Source organism: Eubalaena glacialis, chromosome 18, assembly GCF_028564815.1.
Source record: "Eubalaena glacialis isolate mEubGla1 chromosome 18, mEubGla1.1.hap2.+ XY, whole genome shotgun sequence".
Taxonomy (NCBI): Eukaryota; Metazoa; Chordata; class Mammalia; order Artiodactyla; family Balaenidae; genus Eubalaena; species Eubalaena glacialis.
The window spans coordinates 27,923,590-27,944,109 of record NC_083733.1 but is presented as its reverse complement, the minus strand read 5'-3'; the positions used below and the strand labels follow the sequence as shown (position 1 = coordinate 27,944,109).

At 58.4% G+C, this 20,520-nt stretch overlaps 1 protein-coding gene across 7 annotated transcripts in view; it reads left to right on the top strand.

Moving 5' to 3' along the window:
• Positions 1-297: 297 nt before the first annotated feature.
• Positions 298-20,520, top strand: part of ADGRG1 (adhesion G protein-coupled receptor G1) — a 40,412-nt gene continuing 20,189 nt past the window's right edge. For 3 of the 7 annotated variants that reach the window (XM_061174257.1, XM_061174256.1, XM_061174251.1), the window contains exon 1: positions 298-425. The gene's annotated coding sequence lies outside the window, so the exon portion shown is untranslated. Of the gene's footprint in view, positions 426-7,674; positions 7,776-7,889; positions 8,168-20,244; positions 20,458-20,520 lie in introns of those variants that run through there. The other 4 variants (XM_061174253.1, XM_061174254.1, XM_061174255.1 and 1 more) reach the window with 4 other exon arrangements.

Below are 20,520 nucleotides of genomic sequence, written 5' to 3'. Positions count from 1 at the left end.
CAGGTGGGGCCTGAGCTCGGAGGAGGCAGGTGGGAGCTCGCAGACTTGGTATTGCATATGGCAGTGGGGGCAGCCATGCCCACCAGCCCTGGGGAGGGGGGCACTCAGAGCCCTTCGGGGGCCACGGTGGGCCAGCAGCCCAGGGGTCCCTGGTGGCGTGCCGAAAGCCCATTAAGGGCTGAGGTGAGGGTTTGGGGCATGCAGCACCCAAGGGGCCAGGTCCGCTCCCGCAGGGATACGCAGGAATGAGAGAGGGAGGCGGGAGCTGTGAGGCCACCGGAAATCGGGCAACACGGGCAGGCGGAGCCACACCTGGGGCCGCCGGCCCAGACGAGCTCAGGTCGGGTGCCTGTGAGCCCCGGGAGGAGGTGGAAGCGGGCAGGCAGCACAGGCAGAGTCCGGCCGGGGCCTGCCCAGACCTGAAGGTAAGAAGCTGCTGTTCAGGCCGGGGAGGAAGAGGATGGGGGAGTGTGGCTCCCAGCCTGGCTCGCTTGACCTTGGCCGACCCCCAGGTCTCGTTCCGCGCCTGAAGGCATGTGTGAGGCCCGGCAAGGGCTCAGGCTTTGCGCCGATGTGGAGGCCCTGGCTGTCGCGGGGTCATCCCTTGGCGCTCTGAGTGTGGGCCGGCCATGCTGACGTGGTGGTCGTCGTGGCACAGGGAAGGGGGCAGGGTGGGAGCGGGCTGAGGGGAGGCTGCAGACCTGGGTGCTTGGACGGGGAGGCGGGGGGCACGCCCCCAGCGCCCAGAGCCTGTTTGCACCGGGGGTCCCACGGGAAACCGGTTTGGGAGCTGGTGGCCCAGGTCGTTTGACTTTTGACAAGGAGCAGGAGGGCGGCCTCCTCAGGTGAGAGGGAACAGGGCCCAGGCCTGGGGGTGTACCTGCCCCTCTGGCCAGCACGGGGTCCCTCCGCCTCTCCGCAGCTCCCTCAGCCCGCAGCGCGGCCCTCCCGGCCTCGGCTGCCAAAGGCCGGAGGCGAAAGGCAAACGGTTCCCCAAATGGCCGCTTGCTGCCCCGGGCCAGGCCTCCGTCAGGCGACTCCTAGGTGGCGGCCCAGGACACACCAGGGTGAGGGCAGCCATCCTGAGGAAAGGGCCGGCCCTGCCGGTGCCCGCTGTGGGAACTTCAGCCAGGCCTGCGGTCTCTGGGCTGGTTCCTTATCTACCTGGACGGAGGTGGCGGGAGCAGAGGTCTGAAAACAAAGACGGGAGCGGCAGCCTTCCAGCCGCACCTCTGCCCCCACACACCCAGGCTCCTGGCTGCACACGGCAGCAGACAGAGATGGGTGGCTAGGGCGGGGGTGGGGTGGGGTCCTGGCGCCCGGCCAGCTCTGCCCCTACCCACCTGGCTCCCTGGGGCATTGCGGTAGCAAAATGGGCCCCCCGTGTTCCCTCTGTTGATTAGGCCTCCGCTGCTAATGAGTGTCTGTCATCCTTGCCCCATTACGCCTCCTAGGCCATCTGCGCCCCAGCACTTATGGGGAGACCCCGGGGGGGCTCCCTGGCTGCCGGGCCAGACACACAGGCGGGAAGCAGTGCTTCTGAGAGGCGCTGGGGGTGTCTCTGGGGGCGAGGCTGGCCTTTCCACAAAGTACACACGACTCTTTATTTCACCAAAAGAGAAGTGATGGCCGCCCCGGTTGCCAGGTGAGGACACCGAGGCACCCTCTTTATGACTCCTAGGTGTGTCTCCTGTGGCGGGCGCCAATGAATGTGTGTGTGTGTGTGGGGGGGGGGTGGAGTGGCAGTGGGACACATGGGGACGTCAGAGTTGAGAACCTGGGCCCTGGGAAGCCTGTGGCATTCAAGCGAGATGGCACATTTTCACCCCAAGACAAAACAAGACCTGCCATCTTTGCCCACTGCTGTGCCACCTGGTGGGGAGTCGCTCAACCTCTCTGGGCCTCATTTGCCTCCCTTGGCATGGGCGTGGCGGTGCCTCACCCCTGACCAGAGCCACCTGGCCCAAGTCTTGGGCATCTGAGCAGCTGCCACCCAAACCTCACGGGCCAGGGCTGGGGTTGGGGGCACTGACAGAAGGGACACAACCACGGAGACGTCGGCGGCAGCTGGGATGGCCTGTCTGGGCCCTCATGTTCAGGAAGGGAGGCACCTATGGAGGAGTTAGAAGTCTCTTCTGCTCCTCCCACGGGGGGAATCTGCATTGAAAAGAGAGCCTGGGATAATGACAGCACCTGTTACTACGCTACCCGGAGGCCCTGGCTGCAGACAAACCTGCGGGGCCCCATTTTACACCCTTGGACACTGAGGCTCAGAAGCTCAGATCTGGCAGTTTGATGCCAGGTCCCAGGCTGTGCTGTTTGGAGGACTTTGGGGGCAATGCTGGGAGGAATCTGTGGGGTCGGGGCGGTGAGGAGCAGTTTGGAGCCTCCCAGTCGCCGGGTCTCCCCCAGGCAAACCTGCCTCTGAGCAGAGCCCCAGGGGTCCCCTTGGGAAGAGTAGTTCTGCCAGATGTCACACCCCAAGGAAGGGCTGCACTTTTAGCTCCAGTGACCGAGTGGTGAAGCACCACCCAGCCCACGGGCTCCAATTCCTTGGGCTGCAAAGGGGCGCCCGATGTTTACAGATGGTTAGGGTCTCACCTGAGGAACGCAGGCCTCTGGGTACCCGGCTCTGTGCCTGCTTCCCGCAGTAAGGGTGGTCCAGGCTGGTGGCATGGGAGTGGGGTTGTGGAGAGGGCTTGTGGCCTGTCGTTGGTGGGCCTGCCCTTGCCCTGGGATCAGGGGCTTCTGGAGGCTGGGAGGCAGGAGTGTGGCCTGTTCTGGCTGGATTCAACCTTCCTGCCAAGTGTACTGGAGGGGCTGGGCTGAGGTCAGACATTCCGTCATGCCTAGGAAGAGCAGGCGGCCGCCCTGTCTACCTTCTATCTTGGGTAGCTGGGCACCCAGCCATGCCCGCCTCCCGGAAAGGTCAGCAGAGGTGGCCCTTGGAGACCCAGCCAACCTGAACTTTGTCTAAGGCCCTGAATAATGTTCCTGGGCAGGAACAGGGTGACCGTGGTGGTTGGGGGATGTCTGTCTGTCTGCCTGCCTGTCTGGGGCAGGTCCAAGGACACTTGTTGTAGGCATGTGGTCAAGATGCCACTGGAACCAGGAAGAGGGTATTGGGGGAGGAAGGAAGCCTTGAAGTCAGATCCTGTGTGACCTTGGGTTGGGCGCCCTCCCCCTCTGAGCCTGTCTCTTCCTTCAGCAAAAGGGGCAAGGCCTCCTGGGCAGGATCATGGGAGAAAATGCAAGTCACTTGCATGGTACACAGTAAGAGCTCAACAGTGGTGCCTGGGCTCTGAGTCTGAAGCCTTCAGGGGGAAGGGGTGGAGAGAGGTCAGTGCTGGGGACAGGAGCCCAGACCACAAGCCCCAGTGCTTTTGAAACCTGATGCAGGTAAACGTGGGTGGGGGCACCTGCCTGGGCTCCACCCCTGAGAGAGCCAATGGGGTTGAGTCTGTCCTTGGAGCTCCAAATAAGGCCTCAGAAAACCGGCTGGGACCTGGGCGGTCTTTGCCCTTCTGCTTGCCTGGCCCTTCATTCCATCACCGGGGCTGGCACCAGCCTCCTGCACCCCAAGCCTGGGCTTGAATCTCCATTAGACTTGTGCCGTTGGCTGAGGTGCCTCTAGTTCTCCCTGCGTCTTGGATGTCAGGCTCCCTGCTCCTTCGCAGCTGGGGGATGGGTGGTGGGTAAGGGCGGCAGGCCTGAGGCACTGGGCACACAGTTCCCTTTGTGAGGGCAGCTGAGTCACATGGGCATTGCCATCCCCCTGGGCCCTGGGATGGCTGTGATGGTGTTATCATGGGACAGCGGCTGCCCCCGCGCCTGCGGCCAGGAGGCTTTCCCACGGGAATGTACCGGGAGGTGGCTGGGAGCATTGGCCACAAAGCACGTAGTTTGGGTCACAAGACAAGGGTTCGAATCCTGGCTCTGCTGCTGACGTGCTGTGAGGCTTTGGGAAAGTTCTCTCTCTGAGCCTCGGTTTCCATCTCTGTTAAGCGGGAACGATCATCACAGTTTGTAGAGGAGACACTGGCCATGAAAGGGCTTTGCCAATGGTGGAGTGCTGGGCCCTTGGCATTTGTGTTGACTTGATGATAATCATGACATTGGCCAACATTTGTCGAGCACCTACTGTGTGCCAGGCGTGGTGCTCAGTGATTTACAAGGCCACTCAGCTTGCAAGGGGAGAAGCCTGAACTCGAACAGCTCTTGTCCAATGAAAACCCACCTACACACAGGCAGTGGTTGCCCATGACTCTTCCTGCAGGTGGGCACAGCTCTTCACTGGTTGCAAGGCTGCCTAGGCTGGAGAGTTAGAGATGGAAAAGGGTGAGGCCTCCAGGAAGAAGCCCTGCTGTGTCCTCCCACTTGCCCAAGCCTCTGTCACAGTGGCCACCATGGATGTCCCATCCTCCCTCCTGTCCTGGGGAACACACGTCCTCCCACCTCCCTGGCAGCCCCATCTCTGTTTCCTTCTCAGGCTGCTCTGAACAGCAAAGCCCTCACAATACATCAGAGCATGAATTTGTGCCAGGGCTAGGCCATGAGCTTTATGTACGTGGCCTCATTTTTACTATTGGTGGTGCTGTTATTATCCCCACTTGACAGTGAGACAGAGGATGGCTAGGGAGATGCTGCCTGAGTCACCCCGGCTGGCAGAGCCGGGAGGAGAAGCCCGTTGGCCTGAGCCCAGAGTCTGAACCAACCTCCAGGTGGTAGCATTACCCCCTCTCCTCCATCCCTTCAAATGAAGGCCTTTCTGCAACTTTCTGCACTCTCCACCCCATCTCTGGCCACCATCACCAGCCAGTAATGTTTATGACCTTCCCTGGGCTTGGGGGACCCCAGCCCTTCACCCCTGAGTCCTAGTGATGTGTTTCCAGTTGCCTTTTGGAGGGTTCCCAAATATGTCACAAGGGTACCCCCATTCCGCTGTGCCTGTCTCCCAGATCTGTACCCCGTCCCATGCCCCCACATACTTGAGGGCAGTTTCTGGTATCTTTTCCCCTCTCACATGTGAGAAGAGGTCCTAGCCCTGCTTCTGGTTTCTTGGACCAAAGTCTCCCCCCCAGCCTCCCACCCACCTCCATCTTCTCCAGTGCCCCCGCTGGGCCCTGGCCTCCCCTCCACATCCCATCCCGTCATTGCTGGTACAGCCCCTAGAGTAGACCAAAGTTTCTCCTGCTTTAAAAAATGCTGGGGGACTTCCCTGGCAGTCCAGTGGTCTGTGCTTCCACTGCAGGGGGCACTGGTTCGATCCCTGGTTGGGGAACTAAGATCCCACATGCCACGCGATGTGGCAAAAAACAAAAAACAAATGCTGGAAGCACCTGGGGTCTTGTTCAAATACATATTCTGATTCAACAGGTCTGGGACACACCTGAGATGCTGGATTTCTAACAACTTCTCTGGTCACGCTGTAGGTCTGTGGACCATTCTGAGTGCTTCTCAGCACCTTTGACGAAATACCATCAAAGGCAAACTCCATGCTTTCAGAATCCCATCTGCCCTTACCCCCCTAATTAGATCCTACTTCCTTCCAAGGATGTCTCCCATGTCCCACCTCTCTCCCTCTGTTGATGCTGTTCCCTCTACTCAGAATGTCCTTCCTGCTGGTCTCTGTTCACTGAAACCGCTTCTTCAAGACCCAGCTGGGGCTCAAGGGCCGACAAGCCTGATTCAAACCCTGGCTCTGACCCTGAAAGGTGAGGGCAAGGTCTTCGCCCACTCTGGGCCTCCTTCCTCTTCTGTGGAGCAGGATAGCAGCTGTCATGAGAGGCAGAGGAGACGATGAATGTGATGAACCTAGCAGGGGCCTGGCAACTGTTAGGTGCTTGGTTAGAGCCCACAGGTCTGGAGGCCCAGCCACAGACCAGCTGTGTCTCTGACATACCAGTGGGACCAGCCTACAGGGTTGGGAGGATACAGTGAGAAGGACCCACAGAGAGCAGAGGTCTTACACAGTGAACCCTATGGACACAGCCCCTGTTATCAGTCCCATGGACGTATCGATGCTAATAAGAGGTGGTGTTGTAATTAATAATAACTTATTTGGTTTCTCTCCTCTGACTCTCAGAGCCCTCTGGGGCTCTACGGTGCCAATAACTGACTGTCTGGTGTCACCACCACGTGAGCCAGGGTTGTCTCCCACCCCCTGGAGCCTAGCACAGTGCCCAGCACACAGCAGGTCTCTGAGCAGCCTGATGGTGAGAGGGCAGGCAGAGCTTGGCAAGCAACTCCTGCCCTGGCCGGGCCACCTCATAGGCCTCTCCTGGGTGGCCAGAGTGGCAGCTGGCTCCAGGCTTCTGCATCCCTTGCTTGGACATCCAGCTCAGCAAGCCCGTGCCAACCGCAAAGTGGCGCCACTGACCCTCCATCTGTGCCCTGCAGGCCAGCACCCGCTGTGGCATGTGTGTGTCTGGGTGGGTGACTGCTGTCTGGCTGGCCTGGACCCCGGGAAACAGCTGAGGCTGCCCCAGTGACCAGCTGGCCCAGCCCTGAAGGACAGACCTTGGGGAAACTGAACCTTAGAGGTGGTGACTTGCCCAAAGACATGCATGTAAGGGACTCCCCATCCTTTCCTGGATCCTTTCCACCCCATCCTTTTTCTGCTCCCTTGTTTCTTGGTCCCCCTGGGGAGGCTAAATTCATGAGTGGTTAGGACAGCTGGCTGTGGAGCCAGACCGCCTGGCTTCCCATCCCATCTCTGCCACTTCCCAGCTGTGTCATCTTGGGCAAGTTAATTCCCTTCTCTGGGCTTCATATCTCTTCCTTCTGCATCACCACATTCACCATGAATATTGACTGAGGGCTCATCAAGTGTCAGGCGCTGGTCTGAGCAACACGTTTTCCTGTGGCACCGTGGCGACAGTGCCAGGGAAGAGTCTGGAATGTAGTAAATGGTCAGTAAATGTAATCATTATTATTATTATTACTCTTGTTATTGTTGCTGTCATCACTTGTCCTCATTAGGTTGTGAAATCCTTCCAGCATCTGTGACTTGGGAATCATCTGTTCACGTTGGAGGGATGAGGGGAGACGGGGATCCCCACTCTGCGGAGGGTGGGAGGGGGACGCCCTGGGCCATCCGAAGCTTCCTGACTCCCAGGGTGGCCATGAACCTTAGCAGTGGGAGGGAAATACTGACAGAGGCCAGTGACCAGAAAGGGAATGGGGGCGTCGGCCCATTTCCAAATTCCTCTTTTTGAGCTTTTGGAACCACCAGGAATGGTTCCTCACCTGGGCCTCAGTTTCCCCTTTGGCCCAGCAGATGGACTGGGAGCCCATTTCCAGAAGCCCCTGGGATCTCAGAATCCAGATCTTGAGTCTTGGAGTGTTGAAACTGTGAGTGCTTGGGGGAGCACTGAGGTGGATCCCTTTGCTGGGGGGGCTAACTGAGGCTCAGGGAGGAGTCGAGGTCAGGTGGCCAGTTGTGTGTGGCCTGGCTGGCCGCATGCCAGGCTGCTTGACACCCCCCCTTCCCCAGCGTGCCTTCCGCCCTGCCGGTCAGCGCCGGCTCCTGCCTGCTGCCAAGGAGGCTGGACTTTCTTTCAGGAAAGGGCAGTTGTTGCCGGGCCTGGGTGCGGGGTCGGAGGGGGGGCGCCAGCATCGGGGTGGCCTGTTGCCATAGCAACCCTGGCCTCTCGGCGGGAACTCTGTGGAGAACAGCCCTGGGGAAGTAACAGATGGAGGGCGAGGAGGAAGACTTATCTCCGACCAGCATCCGTCCATGAAGCCTGGCACCTGTCTGCCTGGATCGGGGGCGGGTGAGGCTGAAGTGCCCCCTTGCCCAGAGCTGAGTCATGGGCATCCCCCAGTGTCCCCTCCTTGGCTCTCTCAGCCCTGCCCCCTCTCAGCCTCCCTCTGAGAAATCTGTGACTCACATATGGTCCCGTCATCCCCAGCCGAGCTGGGAGGAGGGAGGAGCCCAGCTGGGGCAGGAGCGGGGTGTCCCCCGACCCAAAAACACAACCCGGCGCTTCTCCGGGCTCCACACTGGCTGCCTGCCTTGCCCGGCCTCAGGAGAGGGGCTGGGAGCCTCCGCACTCACCGGCTCTCTCAGAAACGGGACCACAGCTGTCAGGTTAAGCCTCGGAGGGGGATCTTGAAAGGCGGTTCAGCTGCCCGGCCTCACGCAGGGCCTTCTACCCGTCACCAGGTACCAAATCAAGGGCATGACGGCAGGAGGGAGGAGGGATGGGGGTGAGTGCAGCAGAGGGTGGGGTGGCGGTGGACCGGGGCGCTGAAGTCTTGGTATCTGGGTGGGAGCTAGCCCACAAGAGCAGTGCTGTGCGGGGTCTCTAGAGTTGGGGATAGATGGACAGGGAGACGCCTGGGAAGGGAACGGGCCTGAGAGGATGGAACCTCCCAGAGCCACTAGCCATTTGTTAGCTGGGGAAACTGAGGCTCAAACTGATAGAGTCACTGGGCCCTGCAAGCTGGATCTACTCTGTGGGTGGTGAGATACTGTGCTCTCCTGCCCCCACTGTACAGACGGGAGAACCAAGGTTGTGAGAGGACAGGGGGCTTACCTAAGGTCACAGAACAAGTCTGGGGATGGAAAGCCAGCCTCCAGCCTCGGGGAGGAAAGGATGCTGCAGGGGGCTGGGCATGGGCACTTGAGGGCAGCCTTGCCTTCAGCTGCCCGGGTGCTGCGTCTGGGGCCCCGCAGTGAAACAGGGGCAGTCTGGCTCTTCATGGCCCAGGCCACCTTTAGGAGGAGATGGTCCTGGCAGTGGGGTCTGAACATGGGGGACCTGGGATGAGAGAGAACGTCCAGGAAACCAGCAGCAGTAGATGGGGAAGCAGCGGCTGAGGGCTGGAGCGCTCCCTACTTGCTAACCGCCAGACCCCAGGCCCCCGTCTGCCCGGTGCTGATAGGGTTTCCCCACCTGGGAACTGCTGGTTCCTCTCCTCCCCGCCTCCCCAACCAGCCTCCTTCCTGTGGTAACGAGTTGGGGTCTCTCATGGCCCCATGGGAAGGGGCTGGTGTTCATTTTACTGAGGCAGTGGGGGGGGGGCGTGAGTTAAGGCAGGACCCTCTCACCTGCCCACCTGCCCCGCTCCCATCCTGCCTGGAGCAGCTCTGGCCTGGGCTAGGTGGGGTGGGGAGGAATAGCCTTTGTGGCTCTAGAGGGCCAAAGAAGTTATTATTTTTTTTTAATAAATTTATTTTATTTATTTATTTTATTTATTTATTTTTGGCTGCGTTGGGTCTTCGTTGCTGTGCGCGGGCTTTCTCTAGTTGTGGCGAGCGGGGGCTACTCTTCGTTGTGGTGCGCAGGCTTCTCATTGCGGTGGCTTCTCTTGTTATGGAGCACGGGCTCTATGTGCGCGGGCTTCAGTAGTTGTGGCACGTGGGCTCAGTAGTTGTGGCTTGCGGGCTTAGTTGCTCTGCGGCATGTGGGATCTTCCCGGACCAGGGATTGAACCCGTGTCCCCTGCATTGGCAGGCGGATTCTTAACCACTGTGCTACCAGGGAAGTCCCAGAAGTTATTCATATAAACAATTATTGAGCACCTACTGTGTGCCTGGTACTGTTCTAGGGAGGGGGGGACACAGCAGTGAATGAGACAAATGGGGTGTGGGTGGTCCAGAGGCAAGCCCCTGCCCCCTTGCTGCAGATACCCTGAGGGCAGAGGGTTGATTCCTCTCGATCGGAGGCTGAGAGGGGAGAAGCGTCTCGGGTCACTGAGAGCCACCAGCTGCTGAGTTGGTTCCCCAGAGCCCAGGCCAGGGGTCCCGTGAAGTCTTCCCTGCCAATATCCAGGGCAGAACTAGCTCTTGGGACCAGATCTGAGCCCCTTTACTGCAGGGACTCTAGGGACCTGAGATGCAGCCCCACCTTGGTCATAGCATCACCGTGGCCGCCTTGCCTTGCCTGTCTCTCTGGGCCTCAGTTTGCCCAGTTGCTAAGTGGGCATGTGGGGTGGGTTAATAGCTGCCCAGCCTCCCTTGGTCCTGGTCTTGGCTCCGAGAGCGTCAGGGTCGTGCAGGACACCTCTTCAAGTGTGGTGTGGGAGGCGGAGGCTGTGCTAGGCAGGCTGCACTGTTGTGCTGGCTTTGGTGCCCTGGGCCACTGGGCAGGACCTGGTCAGCCTGGCTGGGACACCCTCATCTTGCCAGGGACACAAACAAACAAGGCAGGATCTGAGGCTGACGAGTCAGATAAGCTTGCTGGTGGAGGAGGAGAGAACTTCCTGACCTGGGAGGACCCGGAGGCTCTGCAGAGGGCACAGAGTCTGGCCTTGGATGCTGGTGGGGAGGGGGAGGAGGGTTTGATGTACACGTATGCAGATTGGAGGGAAGAGGGGGGCGGTGTTCCTGGCAGAGGAAACTGCATGGGAAAAGGTTTGGGAATGATGAGAACTGGGGGGAGTGGAGCAGGCGATGGCACTGGAGACCTGGCATGGGTCATTTTGGGGACCTGGAGTGCCAGGCTGGCAGGTCCCAATCTGCTCTTGGGAAGGGATGGCGGGAAGACTTGGGTGGTACTGCAGCCAGGCCAGGTGGGTGCCAGGTGGGGTCTGGGTGCCCAGGGTGCCAGCCCAGCTGGATAAGGAGGGCATTGTTGTGATGCAGGGCTGACCTGGTTGCCCCAGGCCTGGGGCTTCTACTTGGAGGGCAGCTTCATGGCTGTGGGGACAGAGAGGGGAGGTGGTCACCCAGCCCAGGAGAAGGGCAGGTAAAAGAGGCGGCGGAGCTGTGGCCGGGTCTGTGTGTAGTGGGGGTGGCCTTCCCAGCGGGGCTCGGCATGACAAATTTGGGAGGGGCAGGGCAGGGACAGCCATGAAGGGGGCCACATGGACGGTGCTGTAGCTGAGCCGGGCCCCAAGTCACTTCATCCTCCACAAGAGCTGCGTGTGGGTGATGGGTGGCGGGACTGTGCCCCTTTCAGGGGTGCAGTGAAGAGTCGGGGGCAGGGCTGGTGAGGGTGGTGGGGGAAATGTGACAACACAGCCCAAACCTCAGTGCTGCCAGCCCACCCAGAACCAGAGCGGGCTCAGCACCCCCAGCCCCGACCCGGGGTGGCCCTGTGGATCTGTCTTCTGACTCACAGCAGATGGGGCATCACGTGAGCAAACGCAGCAGCTGGGGGGGACCAGGACCCCGGGGACCAGGCAGATGGCAAGTGGGGGCAGGGCGGGGCTGGCACAGAGGGACCTCTCAAACGGGGTGGGGTGGGGTCCTGGCTGAGCCCCAGCCTCCCAGGCTTGCCCTCCACCAGTCTGGTCCTCACGCCCCATCAGGAGTTCCTTGAGACCCATGGGGAACCCTGCAGATTTGGGAGTCAGGACAGGGCTGCTGAAGGGGAGAGCTTGGAACATACATTTTCTGATCCCTGCCCGGTGCCTGCGCTGGCACCAGTGGGTTGAGACACCCCCTGCAGGCCCCTCAAGCCCCCAGCTCTCCCTGGTTCCCTGGTGGCTCGGCTGGGCTAGAACAGTCCTGGACCCTCCCTGCCCTCAGACTCTGCCGGGCCCTAGGCTCAGCGCTTTGCACACATGTTTTTGTTTTTTTGTTTTGTTTTGTTTTGTTTTGTTTTTGGCCATGCCATGTGACCTGTGGGACCTTGGTTCCCTGACCAGGGATCGAACCCAGGCCCCCTGCATTGGCAGCATGGAGTCGTAACTACTGGACCGCCAGGGAAGCCCCTGCACACACATTTATTCCTGCCAGGCACAAGCTCCTGATGTGCCCATTTTAGAGATGAGGACACTGAGGCACAGGAGGCTTACCCAGGAGTGACCTCTTATCTCCAGAGTCTGGGCTCTTTTCACTGTGCTCTCCTGCCTCCCTCATTGGCGAGGGGGCTCCTCAGCCAGGCCAGAGTCTGTGCTGGGGGCCCGAGGACATGTGCCCTTGTCTTGAACCCCATCCCTGCTGCTGCTAAGCCCATGCTCTTCTGGGGCGACAGGACCCACAGGGATAGCAAGGCTGCTTGTCTGGGGAGAATTTTGTTCCTCTCGGGTTGTGTGAACTTGGGCGTCTGCCTCATTTTCCTCATCTGGAAAAAGTGGATAAAATAGTGTCTACTTCAGGGGGCTGTTATGAGCATCAAGGTGTTAATGCAGTAAAGTGTTTACAACAGCACATGGCCCATATGTTAGCCTTTACTATTATGATCTCCCCCTTGGGCAAATGGGTGCACTGAGGCCCAGAGATAATGTGTAATATCTTGGGGGCACTTCTTCCTGCCTCCCCGCCCTAAGAGAGCTGGAGCCACCTGGGCATCAGCAGGACTCTGCCCACCCCCACCTGCAGCCTGACTTGTGCTTTGGCGGGGAGGCCAGGGTGGTGGGAGTTGGGCTGGCTCAGGCCCAGGCGGTTTGTGGTGCACTTGGCAATTCCAGGCAGGCCGAGATAAAAGCTGAGCCCTGGAGGAGCTGGCAGGGCTTCCAGGCACCAGGGAACAGGCCTCTGCATTAGAGGAAGATGGCCTGGGGATGGGGGCCTCTCTGTCCGGGCGCCAGTCCCGCTCCAGTGCCCTGAAAGGCCGGTGGTTAGAGCGGAAGGCATGAGGCAGGAGGGTGTGATGGAGGAGTTGGGAAGGGGGATGCTCACCTCCCAAATTATCAGGGAGCCGATGCTGCCCCTTGCTCTCCCTCATCCAATAGGCCTGCGCCTGGTAGATGTGTGCCTGACCTCGTCGTGGCACTTCCCTCTCCCACACACCTGCATGTGACATCGCCTGGCGAGAGCTGCGGGCAGTGGGCAGGGCCGGAAGGAATCCTCGTGCGATTTCCTCACAGCTGTACTTATCCTTTGTCCATGACCATGCCTGGTGCACTCTCATGGGGCTATGCACACACCCAGACCAGATGGGCAGAGTCTATTCTCCGGCTCCTTGGCTGGCAGCCAAGAATGTGCAGGTCCCAATACCTGGGCCGGGCCCTGGTGCAGCACACATCTCCATTTGTACTGGAAAGGACAGCCAGTGTCTCCTCAAGGAGACCCTGCACCGGGTGTCAGCTCACCCAGGAGTCTGGCCTCTGCTCTCCCAACCTGGGCTTGGGGAACCAGAGTTGGGAGATGTAGTAACTGTTGTCCAGGTAGGATGGGGATGCTTGCAGACCCCGTGAGCCTAGGGATGAGGGTCTGGCTCCTGGGCTGCAATGCCTTGGACCCATGGCGCATCCTCTTGGGCCTCATGTCATTCCCTAGAGAGGTTGTCACCTCCTCTCCATGTCCTGCAGATTCCAGCACTGCAGATGGGGTGCCATGTGGGACAATGGGGGCAGCATAGGCAAAGGAGTACACAGAGCTGGATGTGGGTCCAGTTTTACCAGCTGTGTGACCCCACCGGGGAGAAGCCACCTGGGAGAGTGGCTTCTCTCTGAGCCTCAGTTTTCCCAGTTGTAAAATGGGCTTAATAATGCCCACCCCTCACAGAGTGGCTGTGTGCATTGCAGGAGGCCAGGTGTACATCGTGTGGTTCGTGCTCCCATGTGGTTCCCGTCACTGCCCCAGCTCCCTCATGAATCTCTGCAGGCTGGTTCTTGGGATACACCTGCCCCCAGGTGCCTAGACCCCAGGATCCTCCTTGGCCACAGGCACGTGCCATTTCCCCTCCTTGCTCCACCTTGGGGAGCCCACGGGGAGTCCAGACAGAAGCTTTGGCATTTGCAGCAGTGGGAATGTGACCCACCTTCATCAGCAAATCCCATGCCTGTGCCCCCTCTAGCCCTGGGCCCCAGGAGCAGGTGGTTGAGGGGCGTGGCGGTGGTTACTTTGCCTTCATGTAGAGAGAAAACTCAAACTTTGATCACAGATTCAGATGGGATCTCAGACCTCAAATAATCCAGCACCTGCGAAAGTATGTCTGTGGTCCCATTGGTTTAGGAAAGCCTTGTGCGCCCAGGCTTCTGCACTGCAGGACTTCTTAAGAGCCTTTACCAGGTGGCTCTGTATTGGACATGAAGTTTCGGGTCCTGGCCTGGCTCTTAGGCTGTGCACAGTCTTGGGAGCTCCTCTCTGGCCAAGCACCTGGCAAGGGTGTATATGCCCCTAATCCAGTCAGAGGCTGAGGAGTGGGGACAGCTCAGTGCTGGAATCTCCCTGCCCTGAGCATCAGGAACTGGCTCCGATTGGGAAGAGGCTTGGAGCCGGCTTGGCCTAGCCAGAGTACCAGCTCTGTCTCATTCACTCATTCATTTACTAACTAGTTGTCATTGAGCGTCTACCGTGGACCAGGCACTGTGGTACTAGGTACTGGAGATATGAGTGATGAGCAAGATGGATGAGACAGAGCAAACATGGAGAAATGGATAACAAGCACATTGCAGGGTCATTTCAGACAGTGTGAAGTGCTATAAAGTTTATAAGATAAGGTGACATGGAAGAGAGTGATGAATGGGGAGGATAATTTTGGTTGGGTGGACATGGAAAGCTTCTTAGGAGAGGGGACATTTGAACTAAGACCTGAGAAGGAACCAGTCAGGGAAAGAACCCCGAAAGAATGTTCTATGTTGAAGGGAAAGCATGTGCAAAGGCCCTGAGGTGTGTCTGAGGATAGAAAGAAGGCTCGTGTGCTGGAGTTGGTGAAAGCAAGGAAGACGTGGGGTGGCGTAAGGTGGAGGGAGTGGAGGGGGGTCGCTAGCTTGTTTTTTTGGCAGTCGTGCTGCTCCCTGAGCATCAGTTATCTGATTTATGAGGCTTATCATTTTGGCCCTGACGTCCACGCTGGTCAGGAGCGTTGTGGGTGTTAGGTGAGGATAGTCAATCTCTCTGGCAGAGACTTGGTTCTGGGCAGCTCTGCGTCATTGTAGGTTTTAAAAATTATTGTTATTACAAGTGCTTAGTGACTATGCATGGAACTGGGGATCCCGTGCCTCTGTTTCTCTGCGTGTCGCTGCAGTTAGTGAGCGCCAAGTGTGTGTACAAGGCCAGGGGTGCCCCATCTGTGCCCTCCCTCTGGCTTCCCTGAACCACAGCCCCCTGCCAGCTCCTTTTAAGTGTAGGATCTTTTGATCCAACAGTGACTGCCTTCTCTGGCCCAGCAGGCCCTGGAATCCTTTCCAGGCAAAGGTTCCACTGAGAACAGGAACTCCTTTCTTTGCTTTCTTTTCCTCTTCCTCTGGGGGCCAAAAATAGTGCCTGAATAGGATACAGCTCTGGGCCGGCAGCGAGACAATAGCCGCCTCCTGGCTCTGGTCCATCGGTGGGGGAGGACGTGATGTTGGTGCACGGGCACACCAGCCCAAGGACCCCAGCCCCTGCTGCTTTTCCCATGGCCTCGGCCAGAAACCATCCCAGAGCCCCTTGGAGTGTGATTGCCATGGGGATTCCTGCTTATTCTGGGGAAGTGCTCTGAAGACCCTGGGCCCCTGAGCAGCCCCATCCTACCTCCTGATCTGCTGCTGGTCTGGAGCTGAAGGCCTCAGTGTGGGCGCCCATGGCCCTGGTTCTCTTCTGGGCCCTGTGTGGCACACAGGGGCCACCGCATGGCTTTGATGTCCTTTTCCCTTTGACTCAGTGGCTACGAAAGACTTTTTAGAGATCAAAGGGATGTGTCCTCTTCAGATGAGGTGAGCTCCCTGTCACTGGAGGTGATCAAATAAAGTTTGGATGTGCACTGAATGGGGGGTGGGATTAGTCAAGCATCAGATGGATATTGGGTCTTGATGTCTTCATGTTTCAGAGGAGATCATGAGTTGAATTCCATACACCACTCTTACCAGCTGGGTGGTCTTGAGCAAGTCACATCATGCTCCTGAGCCTCTCTCTCCGCATCTGTAAGATGGGTTCAACAGGGCTAACCTCGCAGAGTGGTGGAAATGGATCTCCAAAATGCTCAGTGTAGTGCCTGGCACATAGGCAGGGTTTCAGAAGCTTTGCCTCTGTTCTCCTCCCTCCCCAGACTGGTACTCACTCTGGGGTACAGAAAGGACCCACTCTTGGCCCCCAGGGAGCTCTGGAGGAAAGCCAGGGGGAACTCCCAGACCCAGGGCTAACTCAGAAAGAAGATTCCTGGTGGATTGTGGCAATCTGGGAAGGCTTCCTGGAGGAGGTACTCCCCTAAGATTCTTCCAGGGAAGTATTGTGCACATTCTGTGCTCATGGCAGCCAGTGGTGGAGATTAGACGGGTGTCTAGTGTGGGTCAAGGCCAAGGCCACAAGCTGGCAGCCTTCAGGGGCAAATGTAGCTGATAGTAGGCATTTTTCATCACAGGGGTAGCCCCCACTAGTGTTCTAAAAAGATTTGGTTTTAAAGTCAATATTGACAAACTTAGGCAGGTGTCCCCCAGTGTACCCCATAATCTGGTGTCCTAAACTCTGCCTGTCTTCCTGCCAGCTCCCTACCTGGCCAGCATCCAAGTAAGGGGACTTGGGCACAGGACAAATCAGGGCCTGCGCTGTGCTGGGTTGGAGCTGGGCAGTGACGTAGTCCCTGCAGCTGCCAACGGTTGCCAGGGCAACGGTTGCCAGGGGCTGCTGTCACCTGCGCCCCTTTTCCCGGGTTGGCGGCTGGGACTTGCAGCCCGTCTTCCCAGGATGCCCGCTTTGTTTGAGGCTCCGGTGAGGGGGGCGGGGACCGAGGCTGGGGAGGCTCAGCTTCAAAGTGCCCCTCTGGCCTCTTGAACTGGGGAGAAACTGGCCCACCACCCCAGCGAGCTGCATCCTGCAAACAAGGCAAGCCCTTGGCCCACTCATTCACGCTCTTTATGTATTTTTAATCCACTTGATGACACGAAGGAGGAATCCAGGTATGATTCTTCCCCTCCTCCCGCCATTGCTCTCATTCCTGCTCCCACTCCCCTCTCCTCCCCAAATCCCCACTTCTTATCCCCCTCCCCTTTCCCTTGTTCACCCCCCTCCCCCTCCATCTCTCTTCCCCTGTATCATCATCTTCTCCCTCCTCCTCTCCCCTCCATTTCCCCTCCATCCCCCTTCCTCCCCTCCCTTCTTCCCAACAGTGAGAACTTAGCAGATGGGTAAGGTGGGGTTGGGGCTGGGGTGACACTAGGGACCCTGGGAGAGTCAGAGATGCTACTCTGAGGGGACCTGGTCAGTGAAGCAGATGGCAGATCAGAACGACGAGGAAGCGGTTGGGGGTAAGGGCCTCACACTCCACACCCCTTCCCTCCACCACACTCCACACCCCTTCCCTCCGCCACACTCCAGCTAAAATTCAATTTCAGTCTCCGGGCTGTCCCCCCATCGTCAAAGACAAGCCTCTGAGGGTGCTGGGAGGGGAGGTCCAGGGCCTGCAGATGGCTGAGAGTGTAGGAGTGGGGCTGGGATAGGGTCCTGACAGAGCTCCAGGTCCAGGGTCCTCAGAGGAAAGTGTTCAGCTAATCTCGAGGAAACACATTTTTGGAAGCATCTTTTACTACGAATTTTAAAGAGAAGCCCTTCCTAACAGTCAGGTAATGTCAAGGGGAAACGGGCTGCAAAATCAAGAGCATGGGTTCTGGAGCCAGGCCCTGAGGCTGTACCTCGAGCTGTGTGATCTCCGGCAGGTAACTTGATCTTCTAGGGCCTCTGTTTCCTTATTTGTTAAATGGGCATAATGGTACTCGTCTCATAAGATTTGGGGAAGGATTAAATGTGTTCGTTTGTGTAGAGAGCTTAGAATCAAGTCTTGCATTTTCAGAGAGCTTCATTAATGCTAGCTTTGTGGCTGGAGGTGGTGAGCGCCCTGTCTGTGAGCGTGTGCAAACAGCAGTGGAGGACCCGGTGAGGCAGCGATGTGTGCTCAGAGGGCTGGGATGGGATCCTGGTCTGTGCCTCTGCTAACCTTTCCGGGAGGGAGCTGGAACCTCAGCCTCGCCCAGGCGCACTGCCCTCGTGGGGGAGGACGCCTGGCTGTGTGTCCTGTCCACCCCTCAGCCAGGGATCTGGGACCCAGAAGAGAAGACAAATAAAGGGAGGGCTGGCGGCTGACCTTGGGAACGCTAAGGGTCCTATGCTCCAAAGGTGGGCATTCTGCCAGGCCCGGGGGAGTCGAACCGCAGCCCCCTCAAAATGAGCAGGGAGGTGACTGGGCTGACCTTGTAAGCCTGGCCTTGGGCAGGTCGGGAATATAGATGCGGAAGGGGAACTGCAGCCATACAGCTGAGGTCCGTCTGTGGTTTGAGAGGGAAGACAGGCTGGCCAGGAGAGGAGATGGCCAGCATCTTCTTTTCCCCTTGCTGGCAGCTGGGAGGTAAGCCCTGCCCTTCCCTGGAAGCATCCTGAGGCCCTGGGCTGTGGAGAAGACAGACAGGGGACAGGGACCATAGTCACCTCCTCGACACAGGAAGAAGCTGAGGCCCAGGGAGGGGACAGGCTGCTCCAGAGGTCTCAGGGCCAGTTAGCTGCGGAGCTGGTCCTGGACCCTATGCTACCCCTGCTCTGGGAGTCTGCATTCCCTGGGCAGGTGCTGACTGGTGAGTGCCCTGGGGTCCTGGGGTCCAGCCTCAGCTGCTCCTCTTGGGGAGGGCTGTGGGGAGACTTCGCTGTGGGCTGCAGGCTGCCCCAGGGGCATGGATCTGGGCAGGGCCGGCGCCACTGTCCCAGGACTGCTCGTGAGGAGTCCTGCTGCCTGAGCCCCACTCCAGACTGGGCCAGACCTGGCACCCTTCCTAATCCCTCCTCTTCCCTGAGGTTCTAGGTCTTTTCCATCCACACTCAGATTCTGAAAGGCTTTGATTCTCAGCTCCTAAAAGCTCTTGCATCCTCATCACCTCTTTCTCTCTCTCTTTCTTTATCTCTCTCTCCCCTCCCTCCCTCCCTTTCAGTCCCAACATTCTAAGTGTCTCAGCTGCTTGAGGTGACTGTGGCTGACTTTAATGGAATAGCCAATCTGGAAACAGGGATGGTAGTGCCCCTTTTTCCAAGAGCTGGTGCTTCCGGCCAAAGGGAGGTGGGATGAGGCTGAATATAACCCAGGCTCCCCCAGGACCTCTCACCTGGAAGTGTCAAAGATGGTGATGAGCTGCCCTCGGGAACATCGCAGCCTAAATGGCTCCTGCAGCCCATCTCATGCTAGTTAATGGCCTCTGGGACAGCTCGGAGGGGAGGGGAGGGGAGGGGGCTGGAGGCTGGGAGCAGGGATGCTGACAGGCTTCTTTTCTATGTGATGTCAAGATTTCTGAGAGCTCTTTTTTTCATGTTGGTAACAGGTGTCCTGCGAAAGAGGATGCACCATCACATTGGGCTGGGAAACTAAGCCTGACCAAGCTCTGTGGATTTTCTTTCTGCAGGACTTACCAGAGCCTTTGACGTGTTAATTCACAAGACCAAGTAGGGCCTGCAGTATTTCTCTAATGTGGGAACTAGAGCTTCTTAGGAAGTGCTTGGCAAAGTTACCTCATGGTAAAATCAGGGAGGTAGCCCCAGAGAAGGGAAGGAAGGGACTCCGGAGACCACAGTGGCTAAAAGCACGGGCTTTGAGATTTGGTAGACTGGAGTTTGAATCCTGGCTTGGCTACTTGCTCTGTGATCTTGGATATCACTTAGCCTCTTTGGACTTTTGTTTCCTTGTCTTTACCGTGGGGGCAATAATAGCATTTGTTTCACAGAGGTAAGGTGAGGATTGAACGATCATTTGGGAAAAGTGCTTTGCACGGTGCCGGGCGCAATGTGAGCGCTTGCTGAATGGGAACTGTCATCCCCCTCACTCTTCTTCTTGGATTCCAGGGCCCTTTTCACTGTACCAGACAGACCTCTGTTTATTCCCACTCGCTATCTGGTGTTCTGCCAGGCATTGCGTGGCTGGAGTGTGGGGGGCAGTCGGATGAGGATGTGGAGGCCTGAGGCCCAGGGTATGGGGACCTTTACAGACATGTCACAAGGCTGGCATCCCAGGGAGGACTGGTGTGTGCAGAGCTTTGGAGGTGGGAACGCTCAAGCCCAGGCTCATCTCTGGTGACTGTAGGTTGGCCTCTCTGAGGCCTCTTAAGCAAACACTCCAGTTCCAGATAAAGCAGGCCACCAGATGGGTGGCTCTGGATAGCTGGCTTTCTGGGAGAACCCAGAGTCCTTTCACCTGGGCAGGTGCCCCGCTCCTCCCCTTCCCCGGTCTCCCTGCAGGGCCAGGTCCTGTCTGGGCATGCAGAGGGAGCCATGGCCCAGGGACTTGGCTGCACCAGAAGCCGTGGGGTGGTGGGCCCTGCGTGGGCGGGGCAGCCCTCCCGCGGGTCTGGTGCAAGAATGTGGGACCCATCCCGGCAGTGAGCAGGCAAGGTCTTGGCATCCTCCAGCCCCTGCGGGCAGGCAGCTAGCTTAATCTTTATTCTCTTTTATTGTAGAAAAATTCCTGAAACCTGAGGTCACTCTGTTTTCCCCAGCCAGGCCAGAACACCCTTCCTGCGGGGAGTTCTGTGTGGTCACCTAGCTGGGGCCTCAGTCACCGGGCTTGCGGAGCAGGAAGAGAGGGAGGAGAGATGGGCTCCATGTGTGCCATCTGTACTCCCAGTAGCCACGGGCACTGCTGAGAGGCTGGCGGCTGGGCTGGGAGTGAGGTATGGTCCGGGGGCCCACCGGGTCTGATGGGGGCACCTCCTTTGTTTGTTGGGTACGTGGTG